This window comes from Budorcas taxicolor, chromosome 15, assembly GCF_023091745.1.
Source record: "Budorcas taxicolor isolate Tak-1 chromosome 15, Takin1.1, whole genome shotgun sequence".
Classification (NCBI taxonomy): Eukaryota; Metazoa; Chordata; class Mammalia; order Artiodactyla; family Bovidae; genus Budorcas; species Budorcas taxicolor.
In genome coordinates this window covers 33,890,687-33,900,390 of record NC_068924.1, presented here as the reverse complement: position 1 = coordinate 33,900,390, position 9,704 = coordinate 33,890,687, and positions in this window count along the sequence as shown.

Genomic DNA, 9,704 nt, shown 5'->3' with positions numbered 1-9,704 from the left:
TGCCTGGGCATACTTGGTTCCCCCCGCTGCTGTCCTGTTTGCTTTGTACTGTTTAAAGAGGCATCATCCCTCTCATTCAACACAACTAGTCATTCCTCCTACAAGTCAAACAGCATTAGCTGCAGCTGCAGAAAGAAAAGCCAGTACCATTTTTCTAATTAATGATCTCAGAAGCTTCTATGAAAGGGTATCACTGAGCCTACATCAAGAAAAATGAGCAAACTTGATGATTAACGTCCCTTCTCCTTTGTTTCTCCAACTGAGTTCAAGATAGTGTGACCAAGCTTTCACATTATCAGGAAGATTCTGAAAGACTCTAAAAGTGACCACTTAGAAGAGTCAAGAGAGGAAGGTATACCATTCGGACAGACAAGGAATGCCCCTCTTGGAGTTCCACAGGGTCAGAAAGGAGAGATGGGAAAATATACCTAGCTGGCAATTATACCCTGGATCTCACCCCAGAAGAGGTTAGTTGGGGGCACATTTTCTTAAGTGCCAGATATTAGAAGACTATAGATGCTATTACAGCAGAATTTAATCCAAAAAGCCCCAGTCTTTCCCTACAGAGAGAGAAGCAGCCATGCCCTTAATCTGCCTTTAGTCATCACTGGGGGCTCTGGCTTATGTGTTACATAATATTTTCCTCAGAGTGCAACAAAGACACTGATAATCAGATGCATCAATAACTTGAATGTGACCTGCTAAGTAGGTGTTTAATAACAGAAAGAGCCAAGAGGACTCACACCAAAGCATGATCAGGAAAAGGAAGCCTCAGAGAACCCCGAGCAGCCTGTGCACCCTGTGGATGATATGGGTAAATACAGACCACACAGCCACTTGGCAAGTTCAGAGCCACTTCCAAACACCGCTGAGAGCCTCTCATCAGCGGCTGCACAGCGAGGTGTTCTACCGCTTCCTCTGCAGGCTGTGGTCATGCTCACCCTATCGAGAGTCAGGGAGGTGACCTCCCAGGTGGGTACCTGGCCCAAGGCAAGGAAGAGGAAGTGCCGCACATGGCCCTGCTCTCTGCCAACTGGCCCACATGTGCAGCAGACATGGTTATTGTTTGTCTCTGTAATAAAGTCATTGAATGAATTCTGTAGAGCTTTAAATCAGCTGCATAAGTGTCACCAGGCAACTCCTCCAGGAAAAGGAACAGGGGATGGTGAGGTACAGACCTCCAGGGACAGTAAAAAGACAAGTGTGTCTCTTGAAAAGGCCCTTGCACTGGAAATGCTATGACATGATAAACTTTGTGCTGACCATGAAATCCAATCAATACAATGGTCCTGGAAGAGGCCCAAGCAAGTGAAGGGTCCTTAAACCAATGGTCCCCAAACTTCGCTGTACGTGAGAACCACTCAGGGGGCTTTAAAAATCCTGATGTCCAGTTTGTACCCCATACCAATCAGAATGTCTTAGAGGTGAGAGTTGGGCATCAATAATCTTTTTTTAAAGATTTAGATTCCCCTAGGTGATTTCTAGGTGCATCAGTTTGGGAACCACTGATTTAAGTTCATTAGCTTCAGGTAAGCCTCCCTCTGGAAATGGAGCATAGCTTTTATTTACTTATTTAACATTTGTGGAGCAAATGTCACATCCCAAGCTCTGTATCCCCAGCACTTAGCATTGTGACTTCATGTAGCTGGCAACTGCTAAATGCTTGTTGAACGAATAAATGAACTCTACTTATGCAGTCTCTCTCTCTTGTTTCACATAGAAGACTGGTTGTGTGTTAGACCTGGAATTCTCCAATTTCTCTTTTCCTTTAGATAGGCCAGCTTTTAAAGGAACACAGGGTTTCACCCCATGATAGAGATCCTTCATGGCTCCACCATACATATTAGGTGGTCCCTATAAATTCTAGATACAGATGTCAGTCAGCAAGCCTCCTGAAATGAAATCTTTTTCATCTATTGTCTTCCTCTGTTTTCTTGGAAATGAATCTATGCAGAGAAACACTGAGTATATCTGACTGCAGAAATTCCAAAAGGAGTCTGTAAGGATTCTCACTTTTCTGCTAAAACTTTGGCAACTCCTTCTCCTCTCTTTCCTCATGTTGCTGCTGCTGCTGCTGCTGCTAAGTTGCTTCAGTCGTGTCCAACTCTGTATGACCCCATGGACGGCAGCCGACCAAACTCCCACATCCCTGGGATTCTCCAGGCAAGAACACTGGAGTGGGTTGCCATTTCCTTCTCCAATGTATGAAAGTGAAAAGTGAAGGTGAAGTCGCTCAGTCGTGTCTGACTCTTACCGACCCCATGGACTGCAGCCTACCAGATTCCTCCGTCCATGGGATTTTCCAGGCAAGAGTACTGGAGTGGGGTGCCATTGCCTTCTCCGTTTTCTCACGTTACAGGGTCTCAAAATTCAATTCACACTGGTACTCTGATAGAGAGAGAAAAAGTAACAGCTTCATTTTGTTACCATAATAAAGCTGATATTTTCTGGGTCTCCATCTGTTAGTAGCAGGAAAATTTAAAAACCAAATATCCAATTCCAATGAAATTCACTCTGGTCCAATAATTTAAAGAGGTCCTTCAAGACTGCAATCTTTAATTAGAAAGAAATAAAAAAGGCTGGTGTCTTACACAGCTGCCTCGTAAGATGCTGTCCAGGTACATAGAGGAGCGGTGTAGCCAAGATGTCACGGTAGATGTGAAGATTATGTTCTTTTCCACTTGGACTTCTTGGCTTCCAGGGGTCTTGTTGTTGCTTCATCCTCACTTGAGGTAGTATCCTAGTTTCTGTAAATTCAGCATTTTATCTTGTTGGGTTTGCCTCGGGCTCCACAGTGCTCCGAGTGACTAGGCCCCATCTCAGCTCTCACTGGCAACAAACCCTTGAGTCTCCTACATACACATCATTGCTCCAACCTCCTGGATCAAGGCCTCGTCCTCTCCAGCCTCTGCTGTGGCATCACCATGTCCTGCTACAGCAGGCCTGCTGGCATATTCACCAGCTCTCAGAGCCTCCCTCTGCAGGCGGGATGGAGTCAAGCCCCGGGCTGGAGATGCTTTCCTTATGTGGTCCCACGAGAAGGGGGGCAAGTATTTATCTGATGTCCTTAACTGTGATGGTGTATGGGCAACAGTGGAAGGGAGCTTGCTGTTAGGCCTGTATTTAACTGCAGGGAGCTCTCTACCCACAAAGAGACCTATATATCTCTTAGAGTTATGTAAGCCTCAAGAGAGCCCCAATCTCTGACTAGCATGTAACTTTGAGAAGTGAAAGTCAGTCATTTCAGAAGAGACATGGACTCTGATTTTTGGAGATAAAATAAACACTTGTTAACTTTGTTTTCTTCTTGTACCGAATTGTCAACTTCTTAATCCCACTGAGCATTGTGCTAAACACATGGCAAATTCAGCACACTACAACTTTCACACCATGGCATGCATCACTGAGAAGTGTTCATTCACAATTCAGTTTCTCTCTTCCTGGTTCAGCAAACTCCAACAAAGCACTTACTGATCACATATTGGAAGTTTATCCCTAGTTTGAGATGTGACAGAGACCTGTGTTCTATGAACATCCATCTTCTCCCACAGAAGACTAAATCCTCTGCTACTGGAACACTTCAAGACTCAAGAGCAATGTTAACAGAAATCAATACTAGCATATAGGGTGAGAGAACTGGTCCAAAGTGATGAAAGTAAAAGTGTGAGTTACTCAGTCTATCCAGTTCTTTGAGACTCCATGGATTGTAGCCCAAGAGGTTCCTCTGTCCATGGATTTCCCAGGGAAGAATACTGGAGTGGGTTACCACTTTCTTCTCCAGGGGATTGTCCCAACCCAGGGATTGAACCCAGGTCTCCTGCATTGCAGGCAGATTCTTTACCATCTGAGCTACCAGGGACAAAGTGATGGTACAGCCTAAAAAGAACTGAGCTCAAATTTCAGAGCTGGAAACGAATAGATTTTAACCAAAGCATTTCCCAAACTCAGGATGTGGCAAATAAATTCATGGCAGCGCTTCTGTGGTAGAAGTAGACACAGATAAAAATCAGTGCTGCTGCTGCGAAGTCGCTTCAGTCGTGTCCAACTCCGTGCGACCCCGTGGACGGCAGCCCACCAGGCTCCCCCGTCCCCGGGACTCTCCAGGCAAGAACACTGGAGTGGGCTGCCATTGCCTCCCCCAATGCACTAGACCAACCCAATTCATTTGATGACAATGACATAAGCTACAAAATCCCCTTTCTGCTCCCTTTGCGTTTATTTCCAGGAGCACAGACAACCTTCCATGTATATCTTGGGTCCAATGCCCAGTGATTCTGCTGTGTTTGGTGTTATTTAGGCCTTTGGGCATTAGACTCTCTTCCTGTACCCATCTCTTCCTCACGGTCCAATTGCTTTCCTCTGGGTCTCTATATCCAGAATTGCAAAAAAATAAATACCAGCTCCAGCTGGCAACAAACCCTTGAATCTGTCTCATCACTTTTCCAGGTTTCGAGGAGAGGCGAGAGGAAGAATTTTTTTTTTTTCCTTTTCAATTAATTTCCATTTCTTTCAAGTCTGAGTAAACTCTGAGCACAGAGCAACCAGGATGATATGATTATGGAAACTATTAATCTCTCCATCAAAGGAGAGCCAAGTCATGGTTACGGAGCAGCTGGCACGTTCCTCCAAAGGGCTTCTGCAGCATGATCCTCCTGGTTTCCTTTGGGCTCTAAGTGCTCAGGGCACAACCTGTGGCAACTTCCTAAAAGATAAAATAATCCTTGAGTGCCTTGTGAGTTGTTCTGGAAAACTGTGTGTCTTTTCAGCAACAGTCCTAAATAGCCAATCCACATTAAAACATGTTCAAATAGAAATGAAAGATAAAAACCTACTAAGATTTCACATTAGTCAAGACTGATCTGAAAATGTGAAATCTGGATCTTTAAAGATCATTTAGGTATCACTTTATGGGGGCAACAAGCAAAGGGGTACATTTGGAGTAAGAAATCTCCAAATTGCTTTAAATATTGAATACTATAATCACAAAAATTAAAGTAACTTCTATAAGTCAGTCAGGACACAAAAGACAGTTACCTGGTCTGTCCAAACATTTTTTTTTTTTAATTAAAGAATTCAATTTGAGGACTGTGTTCCAGGGTCCACAACGTTGACAGATTTTTTTTTTCTACCACTGGTGACAGAATACAGACTTCGTAAGTTTGTCCACGTGAATGCTAGCTGACTGACCACGTAGATGTTTGTTCCTGGTTAACACCAGCTGCATTTTGAAGAAAGCACACTCATAGGTTTACAAATGCCACCAGCTTTCCCAGACATAGGTCCTAGGAGAGTTAACTTCCAAAGATGCCAATTTCTTCAAACAGTATAGGGTCAGAAAGAGCCATTCAAAATAAAATTACATGATCCTACATTGACTGAGTGACTTATAATAAAGCTGTATGTCTACATATATATATTCTTGAACTGTGGACTATGATAAATATACATTCCCCACTAACCCACATGCCTTGCTTTCAAAACATACACTCCTTCGTGGAAGCAAGCCCAAACTTCAGGAAGTCAAGCTCCTCCAGAATACAGAAAGCCTCCCTGTCCTTTCTTCCACTGTCTCATTGCTGGAGTCTGCATGCACAACGGGCCTGACCAAGCAGGAAATTGTCAGTTTAGGGACTGTTCCCTAAAATGTTTCAATTTCTCATGTAATCATATAAACCCTGAATGGTAAGCGGGAAAACCCATAAAATCATAAACAGATCCCGTGATGTCAAAGGAAAAGAAAGAGTTTAATAAGCAGGCTTCTTTTATTACAATAGACTTGACGTCATTATTTATTATTTCCAATACTAAAACACAAAGACACTTGCCACATTATGGACCAGGATGAAAAGGACATGTGGACTTTCCTGAGTCTTTTAATATCCTCTTATTGACAATAGATAGAAGAACTGAACAAGGACTGGAAACAGGAAATGATTTTAGTGATTTCATTACAGTAATAGAGAAAAGCATTTCCAGTGGCAGAGATGGGCAGATGGTCTCCTAAGCCTCCCACTTCTAAACAGCCTGCAGGTCACCAAGCCCAATATTGATACAAGCTCAGTATGTAATTAACTAGGTGTCCTAGTGAGCAGAATTGTCTTTATAAATACATGCTGTAGCCTTAGCAGTAGAACACGGAACCTGGTGTTTAAAAGTAAATTTAAAATCATTTCGCAAGGAAACGTATTTAGAGGCAGCTAGGGGCACATAGTTAAGACTGCCGCTAAAGAGCTCTTGATGTTCTAGTACAAATCATGTTTGCAGTAAAGTTTCAAATATGGTATATTTCACTTAATATATCCCTAGTGAAAAATAAATGCGGTTGCAGAATTTTCAGATACTTGAGACTTTTCAGATCTCATTCAAGAAAACTTAAAAGGCTTTGCAATATATTTTGAAATCATGACACATGACGTCTCCAGCTTTGTTTTTTTTTTGGCTCAAAACTGCTTTGGCTATTAGGTGTCTTTTATGCTTCCACACAAATTTTATGATTTTTTTTCTATTTCTGTAAAAAAAATCAGGATTTTGTAAGTGCTACAATGAGTCTGTAGATTATGTTGCATAGTATGGCCAACTTAACAATATTCTTAGAATTCATGAGCATGGTTATCTTTTCATTTTTGTCTGCCTTAATTTCTTCTGTCAGTGTTTTATAATTTTTCAGTGTGTAAAAGTCTTTCACTGCCTTTTTGATGCTACTCTAAGTGGGATTGTTTTAAGAACAGACATATAGACCAAAAAAAACACAACAGAGCCCAGAAAGAAACCCATACACACGCAACCAATCTTTGACAAAGGTGGCAAGAATATACCATGGGGGAAGGACAGTCTCTTCAATAAGTAGTGATGGGGAAAACTGGGTGTCCATGTGTGTAAGAATGAAAATGTACCTCTCTTATACATAAAAATTAACTCAAAATGGATAAAAACATAAATGTAAAACTTAGACTGTAAAAACTCTGGGAAGAAAACATGGAGGGAAGTTTCTTGATAGTAGTCTTTGTAATTATTTCTTGGACATGATACCAAGAGCACAGCCAAAAACAGACAAGTGGGCCTACATCAAACTATTCTGCATAGCAAACGAAGCAATCAACAAAATGAATAGGCAGCCTACAGAAAGGGAAAAAATATTTCTATGCCATATATTTGATAAAGAGTTAATATTACAATATAATGGGAAATCTGCAACTCACTAGCAAAAAAACTTCACAAACCACCTGATTAAAAATTTGGCCAAGGAACTGAATAGACATTTCACCAATGAAGATGTGAATGGCTGACACATATATGAAAAAGTGCTCAACGCCACTAATCACCAGGGAAACACAAATCAAAACCAAAATGAGATTACCACTTCACACCAGTTAGGGTGGCTATTATCTACATACACTAACGAAAGATAAGTGTTACTGAGCATGTGGAGAAAAAGGTACCCTTGTACACTGTTGGTAGGAATGTAAACTGAAAGTGACATCTCAATAATACCACGGCAAGGTGATCAGGGTTAGTATGCTCCAGATCAGCCTTATCCTGACAAAGATGGGAAAAAAATCATTATTTTAGGAGAAAAGAGTTGGGAGAGGGGATGAATTAACCGTTTTCTTAGCTAAGTTACTTACACTTCAGCAATCTCACTTCTGAGTATCTAACCAAAGGAACTGAAACCAGGATCTTGAAGAGAGAGCTTCACCCTCGTGTTCACTGCAGCACTCTCCACAAAGCCAAGACACAGAAGCAACTTAAGTGCCCACTGACGGGGAAGAGAATATGGCATATACACACAATGGAATACTATACAGCCTTTAAAAAGACAGGTGTATTCAGACTGCTTATATTAACTTAATGTTCAATTGGCTGAAGCAAAATGACTTGGCCAAGCTCAAAATCAAAGGGCAGGGAAACACACTCCAGTCACCAAAAAGCCATGGCAAGAGAATGGACACAGAGAGGTGAAGAACTGTGAACAATGATCTGCTCTACTCCAGGCTGAGTGACCCTTCTGTTCTTCTATGCAGGACCATTTCTTCCCCTGTTACTCTACAGAAGACTCTAGAATGTGAGCTCCACTTGGCCAGATTCATGTCTCTTTGTCCACTACAAAATTTCCAGTATGCATATCCTGTCCGTTAAGTTGGCTGCTGTCTTCCTAATATTTAGAACAACACCTGGTACATAGTAGACAATAAATATGACTGGCTGCCCCCAAATAGGGTCTTCAGCCTTGCAAGTTGCATGATTTTCAGAGTCCAGCCCTGAACCTGCTCCTGCAGAAAGCACCATTTTAAAATATCACTGTAATTGATACAAGTGTTAATTTTTGGTAAACTCTTCAAACTGTGTAGCATTTTAAAAAAAAGCTTTAACATTGCTCACTTAAAAAAACTCTTTATTATAATTTACAGATTTAGGAAGTTTTCAAACATACTGAAGTACTATGAAAATATGCACCACTTCATAAGGTTACAATAGCAAGAAGCATCAATAAGGCAGGTTCAAGGCAGAAATGGAAGTAGAAAATAACATGGACATCCCAAGCCTCCCCCCTGATGTATCCTTTTTCTCCCTCTGTAACCTGGCCACTCTGAATGGCACTCTTTTGTTCAGACACCCAAGGTTCCTGTGCTCCTCCTTTTAAAATGTGCCCTCAGGAAAAGAGAATGCGAATTTATACACTGACGTTAAACATGACAATAACTTGGAGTATTACTCTAATAGGCTTCTTTGCATCTTTACCCTTAAACTTTAAGAGATAACAAAAGAAGAATTTTTACCACTGGCTAGCCGGTAGAAGTGATTACATAGGTGCCTTTAAAAGCTCACATTAAAGTCACATTCCACTTGGCAGACAGGCTACCACCAAAGACATACAAATATACATAAAGCAAACCTACCAATTAAGAGTTTAATCGATAAGATTTTAATTTCACAGTTCAATTCTTTTTGGCAGGGTACTTTCAACACTAAAATTACCCCCAAACTGGAAATGCTGTATCTCTTACAAACAGCACAGGAAAACCCTGTGTTTTATCAGCAAAGGTCATTCAAGGAAAGAATACAAAGTGTGAGGCAAGACTAATGCTTTAAAGATTAAAAATTTAAAAGATTCTGCAACAGACTGAGAAGAGGCTATATCAGAAGAGAGGCTTTAAAAGCTGGCTTTTTCATTCATAACTGCTATTTTCTGAAAATCTACTAAAAGTCCACTTTCAGTACCTGAAATAATACAAACTGGGTACTTCCTATAAGTGTACCTCGTTGATTCTCAGAATACGTTTCATTAGGAAGCACTACACTAAATGATACAGTGTGACAGGAAAATCACGTATAACAGTCTGTAAACAACCAGAAGTTATGAAACTTCCTCAATCTTAACTTATCTGAAGTCACTCAAGAAAATCGTTTTCTGAAATTAAACCAGATAATTTTGCTAATGTGCTTTCATCAGAATGTTAGCATTTTCATCTTCATACGTAAAACACTGGAAAAATCCTGAACTGTAACAAAGCTAAACTAGTAGTTGCTTCTGATTGTTACTAACAACCTAGCATGGAATCAATACAATTAAAATGGATAGAAAGGTCTGCATATTGTGGCAAACACCATGAACTGGGTATACTCAAAAGCCATTCCTATCTCCCTTCTCTCTTGCCTTTCTCTCCTATAGAGGCCAGAAAGAAAACAAGTACTTAATTTCAAAT